The sequence below is a fragment of the Pelmatolapia mariae genome, linkage group LG1 (assembly GCF_036321145.2).
Source record: "Pelmatolapia mariae isolate MD_Pm_ZW linkage group LG1, Pm_UMD_F_2, whole genome shotgun sequence".
NCBI classification, from domain to species: domain Eukaryota; kingdom Metazoa; phylum Chordata; class Actinopteri; order Cichliformes; family Cichlidae; genus Pelmatolapia; species Pelmatolapia mariae.
This window is the reverse complement of record NC_086227.1, coordinates 38185576-38210281: the sequence shown is the minus strand read 5'-3', so window position 1 is coordinate 38210281 and position 24706 is coordinate 38185576. Positions and strand designations below refer to the sequence as shown.

Genomic DNA, 24706 nt, shown 5'->3' with positions numbered 1-24706 from the left:
TTTTTAGTAGTTGCTGTGTCAGTTTATCTATGTGGTTACGTTCAGTTTGCAAACAGAGGACCAGAACAGGCTGAATGATATAGATTATCTGCCGGTCTGTTAGCTGAGGGGGGGTGTAGAGGCAGTTTCAGCTCATTAAGGAAAATGTTTCGGAGAACATGAGAATAAAGGTTCTAAGAATAAAGCAGATCGCAGGTTAAATATTGGAGGAAGAGCCTGGGTGTTTATTCCTGGTAGGTGTTTGAGGTCTCATTGTCTGCTTGTTAGTACGTTTTACAGGAGATTTCCATCTCATTCTTTACAGTTACTGCCTGGTTCTGTACTTTTGCCTACAGGCTATTTTAATGTGTGTTTACACCAACTCTGGTCCTGCCGCATTCCCTTTAGTGTGTTGAGGTGTTCGTTCTCTTGGCAGCGCTCCATTATTTACGGCAGCTGAAAATGTGACACAGATTTCTAGGACATGGTGTTCTGGAAGAATTGAACCCCTATGCTTGTGCGCTTGCGTGAGTGAAGCGCCAACCCAAACAAATCCAGTCTTTGTCCCAAAGCAGAGCGTGGAAGGGAGGATTATTGGGACTGGACACCTGTTGTTGGACAAGTTCAGATACAGTGTCAGAAAAGCACTGCCGAAAAATTATGGACAGCGAGATGCTACATCTGCAGAGAATGCTTTAAGAAAGTGTAACTCCAGAGAGTGCAGTTAGTGTGAAAACTGACGTTGCAGATACTTAAACACAGATTTCAGAGCTCAACCTGCAGCATCAGTCTTGTTGCACTTTGTCATTAGTCTTTGTAGAGTAAAGCTTTCTTTAGGGCATGTTTTACTGAGCTGCTGTGATCTATCAGGAAATGTCATACCTTTCCAGCTCAGCATATCATTGCATGTGTCATGAAAAAAATAAACTAAAGCTGACACATAACTGCATGCAGCGCAAAGAAAAAGTGCAGAATTTCTTTTGAACTGAGCTTTAATTAGAGGACAGAACACACGTGATGTGAGGGGCCCACATTTACTCTGTTAGATATTTATACCTGTAGTATCCAGTTCGCTAATGATGGTTAACCACTCCACCTATCAGGACAGTCAGATACAGAAAAGGAAGCAGGCAGTGTCCTTACTCACTTTATGCACTCACTTTGTGTTAACACACCACTCATTAATTATCATGAGTTATTATTAATTTCTGTCTCCCTCCCCTCACCCCCAACCACCCCTTGGTTCTGCCAGGAGTTTCTTCCTGTTAGAAGAAAGTTTTTCCCTCCCACTGTTACCAACCGCTTGCTCAAAGGTTGTTGGGATTTTCTCTGTATTTTTTTTAGGGTCTTTACCTTAAAATATAAACGCCTTGAAGTGACTGTTGTTGTGATTTGGACTTTCCCAGTTGTTCTCCCAACCCCCCTGTGCATTCACTTTGTTTGCACCTTTGGGCTCAGTAACACTGAGTGCCCACAGTCTGCATCAATTCAGGTTTATTAACCACATTCCTTTTCTCATATCAAATCAAATATAATATATGTAAACAAAAAAGCTAAAAACAGCTTCTACTAAAATAATTCTTATTTGTTCTTTTAACATTTTGTGATCCAGCTTTGACTCCTGATGTATCTGGATTTTCCTATAAAGCTCTTTGTACCTGTTTATTTTCATTCTAGTTAAATGCATAAATGTTTTAGTCTCTTATGTTGTGCTTATTTGAATGCACCTTATATAGATAACATGCATTTCCCATCAGGTCATGGCCACAATCCCAATACATCCGTATGATGACCAGAGCTTGCTGTAGCATTCCTAACCTACCCACTTAACTCAGACACCCTCCACAGCTGCGAAGCTGACTCCTCAGAGTTATAGTAAACCAGAGTAGGTGGGTGTGGAGGCGCAGAGTTGGAAGTGGGCTAAAGGTGACGAGGTTTTTCCAGTCAGGACATCTCAGCTCTGATCTCCCTGACTGACGATGGCAGACATGTCAAAACATGTCATTTTAGTCCAAGACATTTAATGTTCTTCGTTTTTCTTCCACCTTATTTATTCCTGCCCTTTATGTTGCAGTATTGAATGATTTAATTATTTATCATTTTAAAATTATCACGTAATTATAATTAATTATGTAAAGTTCATTATTTTGGAGCTAATATCAGGAGGGGGAAAAACTGATTTTGGTACTTTATCTGCCCAGTTCCCTAAAATGACTGGCTCTGTTTTTTTTAGATACATGATTCTGAGGCAAGCTGGGCAGAAACAGCCTAAAAGAAACAAAAATAATGAAAAAACCATAAACTTTATAAGGAAAAACACCCCCAAACCTTAAGGTATCCTACTGATTTCTATACTGTCTCATTTCCTGTTTTTTTTAAATGCCTCCTAATAAAAGACTAAATATTCCTACTGTCCCACTGAGTGGAAAATGGCTGCTGATGGCTTGTTATTGCTGGAGCTTTCAGACTTTTTCTCAATTTCTTTCGCCAGCTGAGTGTGTGGACTGTCCAGGGACCTTCATGTGCGGCTCATTTATCCATGGCAGCTCATTTCCTGAGTTTACATTCAAGGCACAGAGGCAGTCAGAGTGTCGGTCTCAGCTGGAGAGGCCCCCTGACAGCAACTAGATTAATGACAAGGTTGGATTGCAGACTGATGTTTATACTGAGAGCTCAATTTACAAAGTATGCTTCCCAATGAGTTTGAGTGTTTTTAATTTGTGCATAAAAAAGAAAAAATGCTATTACAGTATTTCTCAGTTTTTAATGCAGAAAGTGGCCAATGAGAAGAAAGCATGCTTTTAATGGATTGTGATTTTCAGAGTTGCAGCCTATAGATAATCTTAACCTTTGAATTTAGGTATTTTCAGTCCTATTGGTGCAGGTGCATAAAATCAAGCAGCTAGCCACGGAGTCTGCTTTTACAAACATTTGTGAAAGAATGGGTTGTTCTAAAGAGCTCGTTGAATTCGATTGAAATGTAAAATCAAATTTCTTGTTTCCTAGATCATCCACAATCAGCTGTCATTGGTATTATTGCAAAGTGGAAGCGTTTAGTAATCCATGCAAACTCAAACCATGCAAAGTTACAGAGTGGGGTTGCCGAGTTCGTAAAAGTCGCCAACGCTCTGCTGACTCAATAACTGCAGAGATCCAAACCTCCCCTGGCATTACAACAACTGTGGCTGAGCAGCTTCAGTGGGTGTGGAGAGTAGGTGGCCCAGTACTTTTGTCCATATAGTGTAAGTTTTCTGACTATTCTAGGTCATTGTGTGGAGAAAAAGTACAGGTCAAAACTCACTATGGTCCATTTCATAGGGCTCTAGTCCAGGCTGCAGCAGAAAAAAAATCTCAGTACAGATGCTCACACCTCCCTCCACCTATTCACTATCTACAACACTTCTCATGCGTTCCCAAACCACGCCCTGGTTCTGCCCGTGGTCTTTTCCCGGTTGGGCATGCCCAAAACACCTCACCAAAGAGGGATCAGGGAGGCAAACCATCCCCAGAGCAGCAGCTCGTATGGGGCCTACTTGTGAGTACCCACCACCTTCAGGAGCAGCTGCAGGGGCTTGATGCTTTGTGGATTGGAGACTGGGTGCCAATCAAATCCCTGTTTTGTATTTCCAATCTTAAGCAAAAGTTTTACAGCATTATTCAAACATTTACTTTGTTCGCCATGATAATTATGTTATGTATGATTTTAACAGTTTGGTTGTATTAAGTTTCAGTATATATTCAGTATATATTCAGTAGAATATAGTGGTATACAAGTAAACGGTGTGCACAGAGTGCTACATGGACATTCTAATGGAAGTATCCAAAAAAGAAGCGTTCTGCTTATCACTACAGTCTGAACACAAATGGGATGGGAAGAAAAATGTTTTGTTTAACTGAGAAATATCAGATTTACCAAGAAAAAAAAAAGTTTAATAATGTATATTTAAATGTTAGAGTAAAAACAGCCACACATGTAGAGTTTTAGTTTCAAGATCCATATGTAGACTTTAAAAAGTGTAAAATTGTATCAAACTCATTCTCGTTATTTACTGGAGACACTTAAATGTTCATATATCAGCTTTTTACCTGTAAATGTGACTTTCATGTTTTCAAGTTTCAGTTCAAGGACCTTCGCTGATTTTGTTGAATAACATCATTAAAAATTCACACTAAATGTTCCGACCTGCGTATGACAGATCACGAGTTATCACGAGGACTCGCACTATAGACCTCTTATGGGCTGTAATCCTGATCATAATGTGCTAATTGTTCCCAAATGTTCAGCTGAAGGAGGAGGAGGAGGAGGAAGTGAGCAGGATTCTGGAACTGACCCAAAAACACATCACAATGCAGTTTAAACACATTACTAAAACATTTAGGGGAAAATAATCTTTAAGCCTTTTATGGTCAGCCTGCAGGAGGTTTACCTCAGATGACTTTCAGATGAAGCAAAAGAAAGAACAATGAATCCCCCCAAAAGAGAAAAGCTATTTGTCTCTGGACTTGTCCTGCCTCGTCTTGTTATAAATAAAGGTTTATATTTACAAAAACACACACTGCATACGGTAAGGCACTATTTATACATCTACATACATCTTGTTGTAATCATGTGTCCTTAATGGTTAAAGATGTTTTAATTCACTTTTGTCTAAGCAGCATTTCTTTTCACTGGTGAAGTTCTGTTTTCTTGTAAGTTTAAAGCTTATAATCGCTACTAAAATCGCCTGTTTTACAGGATAACAGGGGGCTGCACAAAAGGACAGCATAAGAAATTAGGATTTTTTTCAGCTGTTAATCATTCAAAGTTACTTTAATGGAGTTCAAGAATAGAAGCTGGAAATGAACATAATAAGCCCTCTTTAAAACGGTCCCTCCAGACAAAAAAGTCTGCTGTTTTTCTCAGAGGATTTTCTGGTTGTTCTTTGATAAAGCCTTTGCTTAAACATTGCACAACAAAAATTGCTGTAATGTGCTGGAAAAAATTAGGGATCTATTTCTGGATTTTAGGATCAGATGCTATCTTTTGTACATTAAACAACATGCCATTGCCAACACAGATTGTTTTTTAACGCAAAGCTATTTTCATCACGAACCCTGTTTTGTTTGTCTAGGTGTGTATTATCTAAATCGTTCTGCTTCAGTTCTTGAGGTCTGTGGGGTCCTTGTCTTTAATGCTGGCATGTAGTTTCGTGTTAGAGGAGGTTGAGTCAGTTCATAGGACCTGAACATAAATCGTCAATCTGCCAGAAAAGTCTGAGTCAGGGTTAAAGATACCTCGGTCTGATTAGCACGGAAACAGCTAAAGAAACAGAGACATGATGTTGGGATTCTGTTATGAAAGTCATGTGAACTTTGGCCTATAATTTTGCATTTTAGTGTCATCTTATCTTGCTCATCAAAGATTCACTACTTTGAAAAGAAAATAAAGGAATGAGAGGACTGTGCAGTGGAAACTTGTCAGCCTGTCTGAAATTTTGGCTGCAGGAATGTTTTTTTTTTCTAGAAGTACTTTGTAAACCTTGATGAACCATTTAGACACAGCAATGAATGAACCTGTGTTAATAAAGAACGCATGATGATTTCTAACAAAACTCGTCACTGGTGTAGAACAGCTTGTCTAACTGCAGCAGGGAATAATGTTTTCATCGGGGGCTGTCGTTACCTCAGGGTCAAAGGCTGTTTCATAACCAAAAGAAGACCAAGCTTGCCCTGAAAACCCAAACAACAGCAGAGATAAGAAGACAGGTTTCTATTTTCAGCTGCACTCCAGATAATTCACCAAGATTCCCGGCAGCACATCAGATCAATCCACAGCTCATAGGGAAGGTGAGTGGCAGGAGTACAGACGGATCTCTCTGCTCATGAGGGTAAAAGAAAAACATTTAAACTTGGATTGATTGAAATCTTCAGAGTGCATTCAGAATTACTCACTCTACTGAGATGCTTGAGTAAATAGATGAGATTTCAAACATGTCAGGAAATTCCAGGAAGGTAATGGGTAGTGGACTTCAAGGCTGGGAACCTCACTGTCAGTTCTAAGCTTGGTCAGCCTGGGTAGGTAGTAGCTGGAAATTTCTACATTAGAGCCATTACGGAGGCAGCATATTTACGAATCCTAGGTTGGGTACCTGACTGGGTGCAGATTTAAAAATCCCTGAAAGATAATTGGAAACGACCTTCCCCTGTGTTGGAGTACCAGTTTGGGGACACTGTGCAATAATTTCTGTTTATCAGTTGGCATGGTACATCTTAACTGACTGCAAAACAAGCTGTACATGTTTTTATCAAGGACTGAGGCTAAATGTGGATAAGAGACTGTTTCATAACCAAAAAGAAGCCAAAACTTGTCCTGAAAATGCACGAGGCATATAAGATGTGAAGATAAGTTTCCATTTTCATCTGCACTGCAGATAAGAGGCCCAGGTGCATCTCTGTGGACAGGTGATTGACAGGAGAACAGACAGATTTTTCTGTTACGGAAGATAAAGAAAAAACATCTGTACTTCAGTTGGTTCAGAGATTTTTCAAATCGGCTGTGACTTTTGATGCTTACATAAATAGATTAAAGAGATTGAGGTGGGTGGGGAACTTCCAGTTATGTAGGTGCAGGAATTATTGTGTCTGTCTCTGATTACAAAAGATCTTGACCTTACTCTGCATGTGTCCTAAAATGACCTGGTGTCTTTTACTTTAAAAGTTGTTTAAATTATTTTGAACAACTGCAGTTACCTGGTTCCTCTTGGTTTGGAACCAGGTAAAGGTACTATGCTGATGATTTGGAAGATACCACTACTGGAAGTCCCAAATAAGCAGCATGTGTCAGATTTCTATAGTAGAACACCTTGATGCATTCTCAATCATCCAGGAAAGTAAATCTCCAAAACGCTACGTCCAGATGAACAGAATCAACTTTTGGAGATATAGTAGAACACCTTTGTTGTGTAAGAAATTGGGAATCCTCAGGTAGATAGTAGGCGGAGGACTTGTAGGTTAGTAACTTCTAGGTTGGGTACCAGGCTGGGGACCACATGGAGGTAATAGATTTGACATTTTTAGGTTGGGTAACAGTGGGGAACCTCTCATAGGTAGTATGTTTGAGACTTATAGATTGAATACCAGGTTAGGGACCCTGAGATAGCTAAGTTAAGCTGGAAGTTTCTTAATTGGTGTCTTGCAGGACAGAGACCACCAGGTATATTGTAAATTGAGCACATGTAGGTACCAGATTTGCTTTTGATTTTACCAATCAAGTGGAAGCCTGTTGTTTTCTGTTTATGGTTTTAGACATTTTGAAATGTTATGCCAACACTGATTTTACGAATTAACATTTTGATCATCTGTACGCAGTATGTTATCATAAATTCTGCTACAGTGACGCCAAGCAGGGATCACTGAACCACAAGTGGGGACCAGTCAGACAGTCTTTGTGCATGCATCTTTGTTAAGGCAACATTGTGAATCTGGTGCTTGCAACATTGTTTTCTAACCTCCCACCCAGCATGTGTTTTTGAAAAGGACTGCAGTTCATTATTGTTCAGTTCACTTTTAACACAGTGGACTGTTTTATGCATGTTATGTGATTCTATGTCAGAACTGACCAAAAACCAACCTAAAATTGCTGCTTTTATCTGTTGCAAGAAAGATTTCTATCAGCAGTTGGGTCAGCAAGGTCCCTGGAGACAAGCTCATTCCTGTAAAGAAACTCAAAGAGCAATGGGTTTAAAACACATCTGAACAACCTGATTATGTATCACTCAGGAAGTGTGAAAACAGCTTCATGTAATTTGTTCTCCAACCACATCTGAAGGATACATTTTAAAGATGTTCAGAGCAGCCACACAAAAAACCAGCAATTGAGAGAGAGGTGGAAAATCATATTAATGTGGTTTACAGCACACATTTTCAGACTGTGCCTCAGTTCAACTTAGTTCTTCACAACAAAAATGACTGGAATAGTTGTGGTAAGTATGAAAAAAGAGAAGTTAAAAAAGTTGCTCCATACAGCTCACTGTGTGAGGTGGCTGTGATTGATGTGTATATCTTTGGGAACAGTGTCAGATGCATTATGATCTGATCCACTTTTTACAAGTTCATCAATATTATCTATTTTTCCCCCAATACACAACAGAGAAAAGAGCTATATGATTACATCAGGCTTCATATAGATGTGTGTGAGACATGAGATATACAGCATATTGTCTACTAATCAGCATGTTGCCGGTTCAAACCCCAGCTACTCCAATCTTCATGTAACCTTGAGCATAATACTGAACCCCAAGTTACCCTTGCAATCATTGGAGTGTGAGTGTGTGAGTGAATGTCTAATGTTAAAAAAGTGCTGGTATGAATGCGGTTGTAATTAGATGAATGAGGTGTAAAATAAAAAGGTTCAGTTAGAGTACAAAAGCGCTACATAAGCACCAGAGCATTTACATCTATTGTAAAACTGGGAATAAGTAGAAAACAGGTTTTCTACTGAAATCCTGGCAGCTGCACAACCTGGAGCAACTTAGGTCACAGAGACCGAGACCCCCCCAAAGAAAAATGTGCATTCCCCAACCAGTTGGCTAAAGGTTGCTGGTTGTTGCTGGGTGAAAATGGATGCAAATGCAGCAAAAACATCATTGTAATTGCTTTGGTTGCTCACAGATTGCAGCAGTCAACGATAGTTTGCGTGGAAGATGCTAACTTGTCTACTAACACTTATTAACAAGCTACCAAGCAGTAGTAAAACACAAAACTTGAAGTGCAGCTAATAATAGAACAAAGGAATGTTCACCTTCAGAGTAAAAGCTGTACTTTGCTGCTAACACATTTCAAAAAATGCCATTTTTACTTTGAAGGTTGAAAGCCTTTGGTAAGTCGGTAAGCTTGCACGAAACCTGGTGTAGTTGATGAGTGTTTGCAGACAAGTCGGCATCTTCCATACAAACTACAGGCGAGCAAAGCAAACAGTCAAAGTTGTCACGAGGAGTTTTTTGTTGAAGCACTGTTTGTCTATTTGTGACCAGCTTCACCAAGCAGCAGCCACAAACCTCCTGCAACCATTTCCCAACCGGCTGGGGGGAACTGATATTTTCCAGGCGGCCACCAACGACACCGCAGAGTTGTATTTCTTTGATATTAATGCATTTTTTGTTGAGGTGGATGACATGGCTTTAAAGTTATGAAGTAGATGAAGGAGCTGCTGTACCTTAAAAGAAAACAGACCTACTATTTCATATGTCATAACACCACTTGTTTGAGTACCTGTACAAACTCTAATTATATTAAACTGTCTTATAAAGGTGGAGAAAGTATTCAGATTTAGTAAATGTACTTATAAATGAATCTAAAATGCTCAATTACAAGGAGTCTACTTAGGTATTAGTTTGCTTTTAGCAGCTTAAATTTGACTGTTTTGATCATAAATGATTGATTCTGTATGACAGAGGATTAATAGTAAAGCCTCAGTGTGTGAGTGGACACTGGGTTTGGATTATCTGTGCACGTTCTAATTGTGTGAATGTTGCATTGTTATATTTTGTTATAAACTAGTTTCACACAAACAATAAAAGCTACTTTCCGCTGTTCCCTCATCGCCACGCTGGGTGGCCAAACATATTTGATTTGGTAGATTTTATCTAGGATGCTTTCCCTGATGAAAACCCAAGGGACTTCCGTCTCCTCGGAGGAGTGACTCACGGATCTTTGGTTTGTTAGGCAAATGCATAAGCCACTGCACTTTGGAGCCACACCAACAATAACAAGTCAATAACTAATCTGCAGCATTGTTCAGCGTTAGAGATCCCAAAATGCTTCAGCATAAGAACATGAAACTACGTGCTGTGTCTAAGCAAGGCTTTGTGAATGTGATCATATCTGGACACAAACTAGGACATGCGTTGTAGCATTGAGCAGCGCATGTGAACTAATCAGGGCTCAGACTTTGGAGTGAAACTGCAGACAAAAGTGACCGGAAGTTAAAAGGTTTGTTCTGAACACAGATGACCAGACAAGTTGGAAACAAACCAACAGTACACACAACTACGACTACAGAGCTGAAGCAGGAAGCGTGTCTGCAAACTGTGAGGACGGGGTGTAATTACACGTACATCACGTAGGTGCTGTGCCATTAAAAAGCCACATGAATGCAGGCTTCAAATCCAGACTTCAGATTATAACCCCATTATAAGTTATAGCTGTGATTATTAGAGTTTCATTTTTCTCACCAGCCTGGCTGGTGGAGATTTCAATGTGTTTTACAGATTTAGGGATTAGCACAGTGTTGATGCCAACAAGCCCTCTCTCCTCTCCTGCTCCTTTTCTGTCCGAGTCACAGTGACCTCGCAGTGAAACAGAAGTGCTCTGTCAGAGACCCTCTGTCCCTGCCTCAGCCGATGCCTGATGTATTTCTAAGTGACAAAAAAGAAGACAACAGCTCGACTGAGGAATGGAGGTTTCTGTTTTCTCATGCTTGGGGGATCTTCCCCTGAAGTGCAGCATTTGGTTTTGCTTAGTGTTCCTCTTCACGTTACACATCGAACCAAAGAAAACAAACTGTTTGTTTTCACTCTTCAGTTGTTGTCAGGCAGGAGACATGTGGGTTTGTGTCACGCTGAATAAAGAGGAATGTTGTACAGTTTTTTACATGACTCGCCCAGCACTGTTTGCTACGGTTTATCCTTACATTTACTTACACTTGAAATGTGCCACAGGACTTGATACACAGCCAGTGATGACAGGTACATAGAAACAAAATATAAACACACAAAACCTGACCCTTAGGCTGGTCACACCTTCAGTCACCTGTCTGAACAAGTGGCGGATGTGTTGCTGCAGCTTTCACCTGTGCAATGGTCATTGGTTGTGACTGATGTAGACCCAGCATGTCTCAGGCATGTTCAACAAGACGCATATCAGTAATAAATGCTGGCCAAGGAATGCTGAAGGCCTGTGCTACTCTGACACTGTGTGCGTGGGCATTGCCCTGCTTAAACAGCTGCAGGGTGGGGTGTTTTTGCAAGAATAGCATAATTACAGGTCAGATCACCTCATTTTAGTACCTCTATCTGAGAGGTTACATCCTGAGGCATGAGAACAATGTAAACTGAACCAGTTCTGAGCTATACAAATTAGTTCATTTGTGTTCAGTGAAGAAATTACAATTCCAGTCAGAACCGAAAACCACCAGAGTATGTTTGGGTTTTCTAAGAGTTAAATGATGGACTGAGATTAAAGATTAAAAATTTATTTTATGACTTACAACCTGCATACCTGTTTTAATAAAGGACACTTAATATTGAGCAATCATTTCTATTATTTTTAACATTTTAATAAAAAATGTTGTTAACACTTCATACACTTCTGCCATCTGAAGTGATCTGTCCAGTAGGAGGTTTTGCTTTAACCGCATTTTCCAGAACTAGAAGATGTTGCATTTAAAATGAAGTCCAATTCCAGCTTTTTTGGATTACAGTTTTATGTCAAGGACCTGGGTCTGGGGACCCAGGGTTCATGAGCAGTGTGGACTTGTTTATTTTGGATGGCCGTATGTGTGTATTGTGCTGCTGTCCCTTGTTTCCCTTTGTTCTGGTATGTGTGTGAAACCAAAACTTACGGAGTGACATGCAAAGGAACACAGGAAGGACCACGGAGGAAACACAGGGAGACTCGGGGAAGACATCACAGACGAACCAGCAACCAGCAAGAGAAAACACAGGGCTTATATATTCACAGGGGCAATCAGGGAACGAGAGACAGGAGGGAAACACAGCTGGGAGAAATCAGAACTGACGAGAAAGGAAGCAAAGCAGAATACACTTACATGAGACACAGACCTTCAAAGTAAAAGAGGAAGTACACAGAGATGGCCTGGGGGGAGAAAGAGAACATTGAGGAGCACATGACGGGATGAGGAAACACAGAACACAAGAAGTGGGAACAAAGCACGATACTCACATCACTATATCCACACAGAGGGAGACACAGGGGTCAACTACACAGAGGGAAGATTACTAAACAAGGAACACAATAAACTAGACCCTATAGAATAACTAAAGACTAACACTGAGGACTTCATACATAATTCAAAATGACAAAAACACAGGAAACTCAAAACACTAGGTTGAAAAAACCCAGGGCCCTGACAGTGTGTGTGTGTGTGTGTGTGTGTGGTGTCCTGGTTTTCCTGGGACACCAGGCCTGGAGGGTTGCTCCTGCTGTGGGGACCTGGAGGCATAATCACACACCTGCAGCTGCAAATCTACCAAATCAAATATGTTTGGCCACCCAGCGTGGCGATGAGGGAACAGTGGAAAGTAGCTTTTATTGTTTGTGTGAAACTAGTTTATAACAAAATATAACAATGCAACATTCACACAATTAGAACGTGCACAGATAAGCCAAACCCAGTGTCCACTCACACACTGAGGCTTTACTATTAATCCTCTGTCATACAGAATCAATCATTTATGATCAAAACAGTCAAATTTAAGCTGCTAAAAGCAAACTAATACCTAAGTAGACTCCTCTAGCCTCGTTGAGGGAGCTACCGAGCAGTGTGGCTGAGCCCCCATCGACACTAGATTGTTGTGTGAGACTCCCTGTCAGTTTCCCAGGTAGTCATAAACCAGTGGTTCCCAAACTTTTTTTGCTGGGCCCCCCTTTGTTTTACAAGAAAATGTTCGCGCCCCCCCCCCCCCCTTTCTCGCGCGTCCTCCAACCACACACAGCCATATTTTGCTCCATTGCGGTTTATTTCACACCTCAAACATTTATTAAACAATTAAGCAAATACGAGTAATCTGCAATAAATTACAGGTAGTAATAAAATAAACTACTAACTCTTTTACGCTACGTCCACACCTACACGGGTATTTTTGAAAACGCAGCTGTTTCGTCCACACGTAAACGGCGTTTCGAATCACCGAAAACGGAGATTTTTTTTAAAACTCCTTTTTTGCGTTTACGTGTGGACGAGGAATACAGAGTTCGTCATGCAACGTCAAAGGTGTGTGCCTTTTTTCACGTCACGCTGTGCGCCATGTTATTGTTTACATGAGATGAATTGCAGAATGGCAGATAGAGACAAAATACTGTTAATCTGACTATCTGCAGGTTTTACACGCTTACATATACACGCAGTTACTGTCCCTCCATTTAGAAAGGCAGAGGCGTCACCGTGTGATTATTTTACATGTAGTTGTTTTTTTTTCCTGTGTAATAATATTCAACATTGCTATCAATACATTTTTCAAAAAATGCCTCTCTGTGCAAAATGGGTTCAAAAACATAAACAGCTGTGGGATACTGTTTGTCCGTGATTTGAACCGGGGGAACAAATCGTGGCAGGATCAGCCTGATATTATTTGTATCCCACTGTAACTTTACTGTATAAAGAGCTAACATCTCCAAAATTTCAGGAGTAGTTAGTCATTACAACAAGTGTTTGTAAACTAAAAATCAAGATTGTGGGATACTGTTTGTCCGTGATTTGGAGAGCCCAGCGCGTGCTCCCCACGCAGGGAAAACCAATTATGCAGGGGAGACCTACCTCGGCACTTGTGCAGGTGAAACCAAAGGGAAGATATGCTTCACCATATTTTCTAGTCTTTGGCTTAGAATGAAGTTGGTTTGGAAACATATTCAGCGATGCTTCATCTCCTGCTTTGCGTTTGTGTGGGAGCCCTGTGCTAGCAGTGTCCAAGTGTTGTTTTTTTTGTTTTTGTTTTTTTTCCCGCTTTTCATACCCCCCCTGCAATGGCTCTGCGCCCCCCCTAGGGGGCGGGCCCCACACTTTGGGAAGGTCTGTCATAGACTATGTGCACGTTAGCATATACTACTTCCGGTGTGGAAACTTCTGTGGGGAGCTTTGTTTCCGGTGTCCTATTCGCGCCCTGTTTATGGTCCAAAACAAGTTAAGCAAATGAATGAATCAAGCGGCGATTTACATTTCTATAGATGTCTTGGGCATTTACCCAATATATCTGTAAATGATGTTCATCGACTTGTCGATATTTTTCCCCCAGCGCCTCTCTTTTTCTCAAAAGAGAAAAGGGATTCAAATGTTATATTTCTCAGTATCTGTAAACAGCGGTCCCTCGTTTATCGCGGGTGTTATGTTCTAAAAATAACCAGCGACAGGTAAAATCAACTAGCCAATTTTATTTTTTGACGGTGCAAAACGTTTCGTCGACATACAGTGCTGCACTTCAGAGTCACACTGCTAGCGATCCATGCGGCGATTCTGTACTGTACAGGAGAGACGTCACGGAGGAGATCGTCTGCAGCGATCAGGACGCATGACACAATGTGATGTAAAAAAAAAAAAAAACATGCAAACTTGCACTAAAAAATCCATGAAACAGCGAGGTGAAAGGTGAACCGCGTTATAGCGAGGGACCACTGTAATTTTGAAGGTAAGTCACAACATACCCTTCGTAAATACCAGTGGCGGTCCTAGCCTGTTTGGCGCCCCGGGCGAACACGCCCTCTGGTGCCCCCCCCCCCACACACACACACACACACACATATATGACCCTATATATGAAGAGAGAGAGAGTATGCATAGTATGCAAACGGCTACCAAACAGCCATCATAATTCGTCATACAATGGGAACAGGACAAATCAACAATTGACACTGACTAATTAATATTATATTATTGTATATATTGTTTGGAGTTTAGTCTGTTACTGTTACTATTGTTACCATTTCTTCTTGGAGGAACTGTAACCCACATAATTTCCTTAGGGATTAAGAAAGTATTCTGATTCTTAATGTTTTAGGATACATGACCTGCCATTATCCAATGACACATCTGCTTACCTGTATCTTTTGCTCGTTTCTCCTTGTAGGAGCCATAATTAAATGTATTGAATTTTAATGATCACTGGGTTTTCATTTGTTTGGTTGCTATGGTGATGTGTAACGGGAGTCACGTGGGTGCTAGCGGTGACATTAAGAGGGCGTTGTCAGTCTGTCTTTCACTGGTTTGATTTTGACAGAGAGGAGGGCTGGGTAGCCGTAGTTTTTGTTGACCGCAGCACAACGAGTTTCCCCTTGTTGCATTAGAGCTGTGATGTTTTAAGAGTTTGAATCGCGAGTCGATCACATTGCTCTGTAAACTTTTCAAGCACTTTAATAAACAAGCAAGCAATTCCACCTCTCGCATTATTGCGTACAGTTGACAGCGCGTCAGGCAAATAGGCAGGCTCCATCCCCGGCCTCTAGCGACTGTGGAAGTCGCTACACTCCTCCTCTTCTTTCTCTTTTTTTAAACTTTAAAAACGGGTTTTGTGTGAGACTTTAAATCAACAAAATATAAAATATACATTTTAAATTGTTATTGATCCCTTTACCCCTGGTCCTAAAGTGTATATTTATTTTCTTACTCTTCTTATATTTATTGTTTGTTTACTTGCACTGCTGTAACTGGAGCCTCGTCGTCTCGTCTGTCTATATACTGGACTGTATGTAGCGGAGATGACAATAAAGTTTACTTTACTTCAGCAGCGAGCAGGCGCACTGAGGGCTCTCGCGCTCACTTTTCCCGTATAGAATTTTGAAAAACCATCGGTGCAAATTATAAGTCTGTATCATGATGTCTGGTGTTTTCGTGTTGTTGGTTTGTTTTTATTTTGTTTTATTTTGCGAGTTGGTTATTAGATGCTGCTCCAGCCAGCCAGAGAATCCCCCGCCGCCCTGCCCTCTCCTCCATGTGCCGCAAGCAGCAGGCGCACCTCGCAAACGGAGGGCGCCCTTACTCCCAGCAAATGGGCGATAGAAAACCGATCGGTGCCTATGCCATTCCCAATATGCGCTGGCATGATGTCGGGGCATCATGCCAGCGTAGAGCATTTTTTTTTTTTTTGCCGATGCCCGTGATGCCGCCCCCCACCACTATGCCGCCCCGGGCAACCGCCCGTGTCGCCCGTATCTAAAACCGCTACTGGTAAATACTAATGTATAGAAACCCTTACCAGCAATCATTCATTTTTTGTGTGGCTTTTTTTCACGGTTTGTTAACATGTCGTGTAGGTGTGTACTTGACTAGCTGATATTGACATAACGGGGGAAACATCTGGTTTGACTATTCTTCACCTGAATGCTGAACATTTGCCTGTCATAAGACCAGTCACTATACAGAGATGTGCTTCTGAATGTGGACGATGTGTCTTCTGATTCTGTAATGCAGTTCTGCTTGTGTTGAGTGACGTAAACAACCGATCGATCTAAACGCTTTAAACCTCAAAATTGATCATTAGATTTTTTATGACACAACAGTGGTGAGTGTTCCCACCTTCTGCTCTTTGTAACTTAACGCGATCTTTCCGTTTTCGAGTTTTGGACATGATTTTGGAGTATATCTTCGCAGTAGCGATTGACCGCAAAGTAAAGCTACCGGAAATGTACAACCCCGCATCCGGTCTCAAACCAGGAAGTTAGCATTTTCTCGTGCACAGGGTCTATTCAGTGCGTGTGAGCGTACCGCATTGGGAGTGTCTAAGGTCTGCCTCTGTGATTTCGGGCGACACACCCGCCGGGGGTCAAACTCTGGTAATTGGTGATTCTGTTCTCAGACATGTGAAGCTAGAGACACCGGCAACCATAGTCAATTGTCTTCCAGGGGCCAGAGCAGGCGACATTGAAGGAAATTTAAAACTGCTGGCTAAGGGTAAACGTAAATACAGTAAGATCATAATTCACGTCGGCAGTAATGACACCCGGTTACGCCAATCGGAGGTCACTAAAATCAATATTGAATCGGTGTGTAACTTTGCCAAAACAATGTCGGACTCTGTAGTTTTCTCTGGTCCCCTCCCCAATCAGACCAGGAGTGACATGTTTAGCCGCATGTTCTCCTTAAATTGCTGGCTGTCTGAGTGGTGTCCCAGAAACGATGTGGGCTTCATAGATAATTGGCAAACCTTCTGGAGGAAACCTGGTCTTGTTAGGAGAGACGGCATCCATCCCACTTTGGATGGAGCAGCTCTCATTTCTAGAAATATGGACCAATTTATTAAACCCCCCAAAATCTGACTATCCAGAGTTGGGACCAGGAAGCAGAGTTGCAGTCTTACACGCCTCTCTGCAGCTTCTCTCCTCCTGCTACCCCCCCAAAAACCCATCTCCATTGAGACTGTGTCAGCTCCCAAACAGACAAAAAACAAACCAAAAACCAGCAATAAAAAACTTAAACATAAAAAATCACAAAGAAAGAACAATACAGAATCCACATCTGAACCAAAGAGTAAAACAGTGAAATGTGGATTATTAAATATTTGGTCTCTCTCCTCCAAGTCTCTGTTAGTACATGACTTAATAATTGATCAACAAATCGATTTACTCTGCCTTACAGAAACCTGGTTGCAGCAGGATGATTATGTTAGTTTAAATGAATCAACACCCCCGAGTCATTCTAACTACCAGAAACCTCGAAGCACAGGCCGAGGGGGCGGTGTGGCAGCAATTTTTCACACCAGTCTATTAATTAACGAAAGACCAAGACAGACTTTTAATTCATTTGAAAGCCTGATGCTTAGCCTTGTCCACCCCAGCTGTAAAACTCAGAAACCAGTCTTACTTGTTATCATCTACCGTCCACCTGGGCCTTACACAGAGTTTCTCTCTGATTTCTCAGACTTTTTATCTGATTTAGTGCTCAGCTCAGATAAAATAATTATTGTGGGTGATTTTAACATCCATGTAGATGCTAAAAATGACAGCCTCAACATGGCATTTAATCTGTTATTAGACTCAATTGGCTTCTCTCAAAATGTAAAAGAACCCACCCACCACTTTAATCACACTCTAGATCTTGTTTTAACATATGGCTTAGAAACTGAACATTTAACAGTGTTTCCTGAAAACCCTCTGCTGTCTGATCATTTCCTGATAACATTTACATTTACAATAATTGATTACACAGCAGTGGAGAGTAGACTTTATCAAAGTAGATGTCTTTCTGAAAGTGCTGTAACTAAGTTTAAGAATATAATCCACCCACTGTTATCATCTTCAATGCCCTGTACCAACATAGAGCAGGGCAGCTACCTGAACGCTACTCCAACAGAGGTCGATTATCTTGTTAATAATTTTACCTCCTCACTACGTACGACTCTGGATACTGTAGCTCCAGTGAAAACTAAAGTCTCAAATCAGAAGTACCTGACTCCGTGGTATAATTCTCAAACACGTAGCCTAAAGCAGATAACTCGTAAGCTGGAGAGGAAATGGCGTGTCACAAATTTAGAGGATCATCATTTAGCCTGGAGAAATAGTTTGTTGCTTTATAAGAAAGCCCTCCGCAAAGCCAGAACATCTTACTATTCGTCACTGATTGAAGAAAATAAGAACAACCCCAGGTTTCTCTTCAGCACTGTAGCCAGGCTGACAAAAAGTCAGAGCTCTACTGAGCCAACAATCCCTTTAACGTTAACTAGTAATGACTTCATGAACTTCTTCAGAAATAAAATTTTTATCATTAGAGAAAAAATTACCAATAATCATCCCACAGATGTAATATCGTCTACAGCTACTTTTAGTACCATTGATGTTAAGTTAGACTCTTTTTCTCCAATTGATCTTTCTGAGTTAACTTCAATAATTACTTCCTCTAAACCATCAACGTGTCTTTTAGACCCCATTCCTACAAAACTGCTCAAAGAAGTCCTGCCATTAATTAATTCTTCAATCTTAAATATGATCAATCTATCTCTAATAATCGGCTATGTACCACAGGCCTTCAAGCTGGCTGTAGTTAAACCTTTACTCAAAAAGCATCTCTAGACCCAGCTGTCTTAGCTAATTATAGGCCAATATCCAACCTTCCTTTCATATCAAAAATCCTTGAAAGAGTAGTTGTCAAACAGCTAACAGATCATCTGCAGAGGAATGGCTTATTTGAAGAGTTTCAGTCAGGTTTCAGAGCTCATCACAGCACAGAAACAGCTTTAGTGAAGGTTACAAATGATCTTCTTATGGCCTCTGACAGTGGACTCATCTCTGTGCTTGTCCTGCTAGACCTCAGTGCAGCGTTCGATACTGTTGACCATAATATCTTATTAGAGCGATTAGAACATGCTGTAGGTATTACAGGTACTGCACTGCAGTGGTTTGTATCATATCTATCTAATAGACTCCAATTTGTTCAAGTAAATGGAGAGTCCTCTTCACCCACTAAGGTCAATTATGGTGTTCCACAGGGTTCAGTGCTAGGACCAATTCTATTTACATTATACATGCTTCCCCTGGGCAGCATCATTAGAAGACATAGCATAAATTTTCACTGCTATGCAGATGATACGCAGCTCTATCTATCCATGAAGCCAGGTAACACACACCAATTAGTTAAACTGCAGGAATGTCTTAAAGACATAAAGACCTGGATGGCCGCTAACTTCCTGCTTCTTAATTCAGATAAAACTGAGGTTATTGTACTTGGTCCTGAAAATCTTAGAAATATGGTATCTAAGCAGATCCTTACTATGGATGGCATTACCTTGGCCTCCAGTAATGCTGTGAGGAACCTTGGAGTCATTTTTGACCAGGACATGTCCTTCAAGGCACATATTAAACAAATATGTAAGACCGCTTTCTTCCATTTGCGCAACATCTCTAAAATTAGAAATATCCTGTCTCAGAGTGACGCTGAAAAACTAGTTCATGCCTTCATTACTTCCAGGCTGGACTACTGTAATTCGTTATTATCAGGATGTCCTAAAAACTCGCTGAAAAGTCTTCAGTTAATCCAAAATGCTGCAGCAAGAGTACTGACAGGGACTAGAAAGAGAGAGCATATTTCTCCTGTTTTGGCTTCCCTTCATTGGCTTCCTGTTAAATCCAGAATTGAATTCAAAATCCTGCTCCTCACTTACAAGGTCTTAAATAATCAGGCCCCATCTTATCTTAATGACCTTGTAGTACCATATCACCCTATTAGAGCACTTCGCTCTCGCTCTGCAGGCTTACTTGCTGTTCCTAGAGTATTTAAAAGTAGAATGGGAGGGAGAGCCTTCAGTTTTCAGGCCCCTCTTCTGTGGAACCAGCTTCCAGTTTGGATTCGGGAGACAGACACTATCTCTACTTTTAAGATTAGGCTTAAAACTTTCCTTTTTGCTAAAGCATATAGTTAGGGCTGGACCAGGTGACCCTGAATCCTCCCTTAGTTATGCTGCAATAGACGTAGGCTGCCGGGGATTCCCATGATGCATTGAGTTTTTCCTTTCCAGTCACCTTCTCACTCACTATGTGTTAATAGACCTCTCTGCATTGAATCATATCTGTTATTAATCTCTGTCTCTCGTCCACAGCATGTCTTTCATCCTGTTTTCCTTCTTTCACCCCAACCGGTCGCAGCAGATGGCCGCCCCTCCCTGAGCCTGGTTCTGCCGGAGGTTTCTTCCTGTTAAAAGGGAGTTTTTCCTTCCCACTGTCGCCAAAGTGCTTGCTCATAGGGGGTCATATGATATGATTGTTGGGTTTTTCTCTGTATTTATTATTGTGCGATCTACTGTACAATATAAAGCGCCTTGAGGCGACTTTTGTTGTGATTTGGCGCTGTATAAATAAAATTGAATTGAATTGAATTGAATTTCCCAGGAGGAGTGCAGGAACGAGAGGGCAGCGAGCACGGGGTGCACAGACACTGGGAGAAAGACACAGCAAGGGCTTCGGGGGCACACAGGGATTTATTGTGTGATTATTTGCTACACTGTAAATAAAGGCCATGCTTTCATTGCACAGAGTCATGCGTTTGGGTCCTCTGTCCCCACATCCCCACATACCTTGACAGTTAAAAGCTGTTTTAAGCAAGCAAAAATTCAATAAAGAGGGTAACTTTAACCAAGCCATACCCCTAACCCATTCAGGGTTAGGGGTACAGTGTAAGAGAGGACTTTAATACGGTGGCTGGGAAGTGCAAATCACATTTACAACATCAACAACAAAATAACATTTCTGAAAACACTTTTACATAAAAAAAAAACAAATAAAAAATTGACAACAAAATAACATTTAAGAAAACACTTTAACAAGTCCGCAACAAATTAACAAGTGGCTCTTGACGGAAAGGGATTGTCTGAAATACCGGAAGTGACTCAACGATTAGGCTTACTCCATATTTGTAGTACAGAAAAGTGATTTGTAGTCAGCTAAACGAGGGCTTTTCAGAGAAGTAGTGTTCAGTTAATGTTTGAAGAGATTTTACAAAAGAGTATGGGTGAGATAATGAGGTTCAGATTTTTAAATGTCACGGGGATTTTTTTAAGAAAATATCCAGGCCTTAAAACCGTCATGGTCCACACTCCAGCCCAGCAGGTGGCGGTAAAGCGCCTTTAAATTAGCGGCAGAAGAAGCAGCAGCAGCTAAACGCGGGATGTCAACAAACGTCTAGAAACTAACTCCTCACAGCGCTTCGTTACATTTATTACCCTGACGGTGCTCGCTGCACTACATAGATAAATGGAAAATGTTTTGCCCGTTTTGTGGCGTTAGCTTCAGCCTCTTTACTCCTTTTTGTGCATCCCGCGTTTAGCTGCTGCTTCTTCTTCTGCCGCTAATTCAAAGACATTTAAAAATCGGAACATCATTATCTCACCCATACTCTTTTGTAAAATCTCTTCAAACATTAACTGAACACTACTTCTCTGAACAGCCCTTGTTTAGCTGACTACAAATCACTTTTCTGTACTACAAATATGGAGAAAGCCTAATCGTTGAGTCACTTCCGATATTTCAGACAATCCCTTCCATCAAGAGCCACTTGTTAATTTGTTGCGGACTTGTTAAAGTGTTTTCTTAAATGTTATTTTGTTGTCATTTTTATTATTTGGTTTTTTTATGTAAAAATGTTATTTTGTTGTTGATGTTGTAAATGTGATTTGCACTTCCCAGCCACCGTACTTTAAGCATAAACATGAGAACCACAAACTGAGTGCTGAAGTGGAAAAAAGTGAATGAATCCCATTGGCCAGCAACATACTTGTCCTCAGATCCAAAGTTCAGCCACACTACTGCTGCGAACACTCAGTTAAACTGTAGGGGTCCAGTGGTTTTGCAGCAAAATTCAGTCAGTTTAATATTTCACAACAACTTCATGGAAAGGAGAACAGCTGAAGCTCTGGAGAACAGTTTAATAGACGTTAAGTAGATTTAACAGCTTCCAGCTGCAGGTCACTGATCAGACACTTTGAAGACAGCCACTGCATTTTTGAGAATCATCTCCAGTACACATATTAAAGGGACATAATTTGTGCCATAGACAACAGGATGTTCTAAGCCTTTATTTATGACAGGTTACTGACCGGACCTGCAGCATGTGATGATCCTAACAGATGCTGATCTGACATTTGATTAGATTCAAACAGTTGAGAGGATTTGTTTTCCATATGGGTGCCAGCAGCATGGAAAACTGTTGCAAATGAGGCTTCATTATATTAACTTAACATTATATATATATATATATTAGGGGTGCAACGATACACAAAATTCACGGTTCGGTTCGGTTCGATACTTTGGTGTCACGGTTCGATATTTTTTCGATACAAAAAAATGTTCATGCTTTTTTAATTTGTCATTTATTAAAATTATAAATATATATTTTAACTCAAAAGTACAGTTTTTAAATTTAATGTTGCTGAAACGACAAAGTAATAAAAAAATAAATATCTCATGGAAAAATCCCTCATCTTTGGAAAAGAGAGTTTATTACAGAAAAATGGCTCTTTCCAAAATAAAAGCTATACTATACGCTTCTTCTGGGGTATACTCTCTGCAGCATATTAAACATATCAGATCCCCATAAGGAGAATCATGTGCTAACGGCTGTCTAAATGACTCGGGTAAAGTTTGTAGCATGCGTGCTTGTTGTTTTTGTCTGCTTCCACTTGTCTTTGCACTAGGATGATGTCGGAGTAAATGTGCAGTCATATTCATTGTGTTCCCACTAGTGCTGTCAGCGTTAATCTGAAATGACGTTAACGCCACAACAAGGCAAATCTCCGTTAACGAGCTACCGCGGATCGCCCCGTGCGTGGGGCTGGACGGCGTCAACACGTTAACGAGCAAACTGCGCTAACGCAGTAGTTCCCAACCATGTAATTGAGCATTGCGTGGCACATCCGACATGCTGTTTTACTTTTGTCCATGATGCGCTTACCTTCAGGGTCATACTTCACATGAAGACCAAAATAGTTCCAAAGGCCAGATCTGAATGAGGGTGGGGGAGGTTCAATTTGCCATGTTGCAATGAGCTAAGCTTCTGTCTTGCTAGCTTGCGCTGTGCTCAGTGGATCTGCGCTCGACAGTGCAGCCTAGGCGGAGTAGTCGAACGCAGATCCACAGCATCGTCAGAAGAAAAGTTTTGTATTGTTCGATACACATGCGTACCGAACCGAAAGCACTGTATCGAACGGTTCAATATCGATACGAGTATCGTTGCACCCCTAATATATATATATATATATATATATATATTAACATTATATTAACATATAATGTTAATATATTAACATACACAAGAAATTGTGTATGTTACCTAATGTCCACCTACTGTTACTCATTTATATTAAGATTTAAACATCTAGTCGGTATTGGTATGGCGAGTAACCTTCAGTAATAGTAATAAATCACATTCATGTAGTTGTAAAAAGCATGATAATATATTATGTAATCCAAAGTATTAAGAATACGTTACTCTCATTGAGTAACGTAACGGAATACGTTACAAAATACATTTTGGGGCATGTATTCTGTAATCTGTAGTGGAATACATTTTAAAAGTAACCTAAAAGTAATATAAGGCTTATATGATTTACTCATGAAAGTGGCCACGTTTTCATTACTTTCATATATTGTTTTTGTCACGGATCCGGCTCTGGGGACTCGGGGTCCGTGGGCAGTGGGGACTATGACTATTTTTGTTATTAGTATTATCATTATTATTATTATTATTATTATTATTGTTATTATTTTTGTCATTACTATTATTATTTGGTGTGTTCTCTGCACTGCCCCTGTGCGCATCTGTTTGTAGGCAGGTATGTGTGTGTGTGTTGCCTTTCTTCTGTGGCCAAGTTACAGGCACCTTCAGCCCTGGGGGCGTGGCCTGACTTGAGGGCTGGCCACACCCGAGGTCCTTGCCGCACACCTGCTCCTCATCTGGGCTCGTCGGGGAAGCTATTTAGATGAGCGATGGAGCTTCCACCGACGCTGGATTATTGCGGTTGACTACACGTCAGTCTTCAAGCACAGTCAAGTGTGAGTGTATGCCTGCTGGAATAAGTGTGTAATGGCTGTCTCTATTGTTGTCCCCTCAGGAGGAGTGTGGGACGAGAAGGAGCAGTGAGCACGAGGAGTGCAGGGACACTGGGGCAGAGAGCACTACACGGAGACTTTTGGGAAGAAGACACTACACGGGAGTCTGGGAAACTGGGGATTTACTGTTGTTTACTTCACCACCTTGTAAATAAACACTGCTGCACTGTAGAGTCCGGCGTTTGGGTCCTATTTCCCCATCTCCCCACGGTCTGCCTACACAGACCCTGACAGTTTTAATAAGTATCCAAAACATACAAGTTTCATTTATATAATTTTTCAAGGGATCTTATATCTGTTTTCACTCTTGTATGCTTTTCATACAAGTTTCACACAAGACAGATACAAACTTTATAAGATTTATAGATATCTCTTTTCCATATGGGTTGAGTCAACTGTCCAATTACTTTTGGTCCTTATAGAAAGAACG

General features: G+C 40.8%; 1 long non-coding RNA gene across 1 annotated transcript; it reads left to right on the top strand.

The window, feature by feature from the left end:
* Positions 1-21809: 21809 nt before the first annotated feature.
* LOC134623931 (uncharacterized) lies at positions 21810-24447 on the top strand. Its single transcript, XR_010093447.1, has 2 exons — positions 21810-24195; positions 24279-24447. It is a non-coding gene; the product is annotated as an uncharacterized LOC134623931 (long non-coding RNA).
* The last annotated feature ends 259 nt before the right edge of the window (positions 24448-24706 follow it).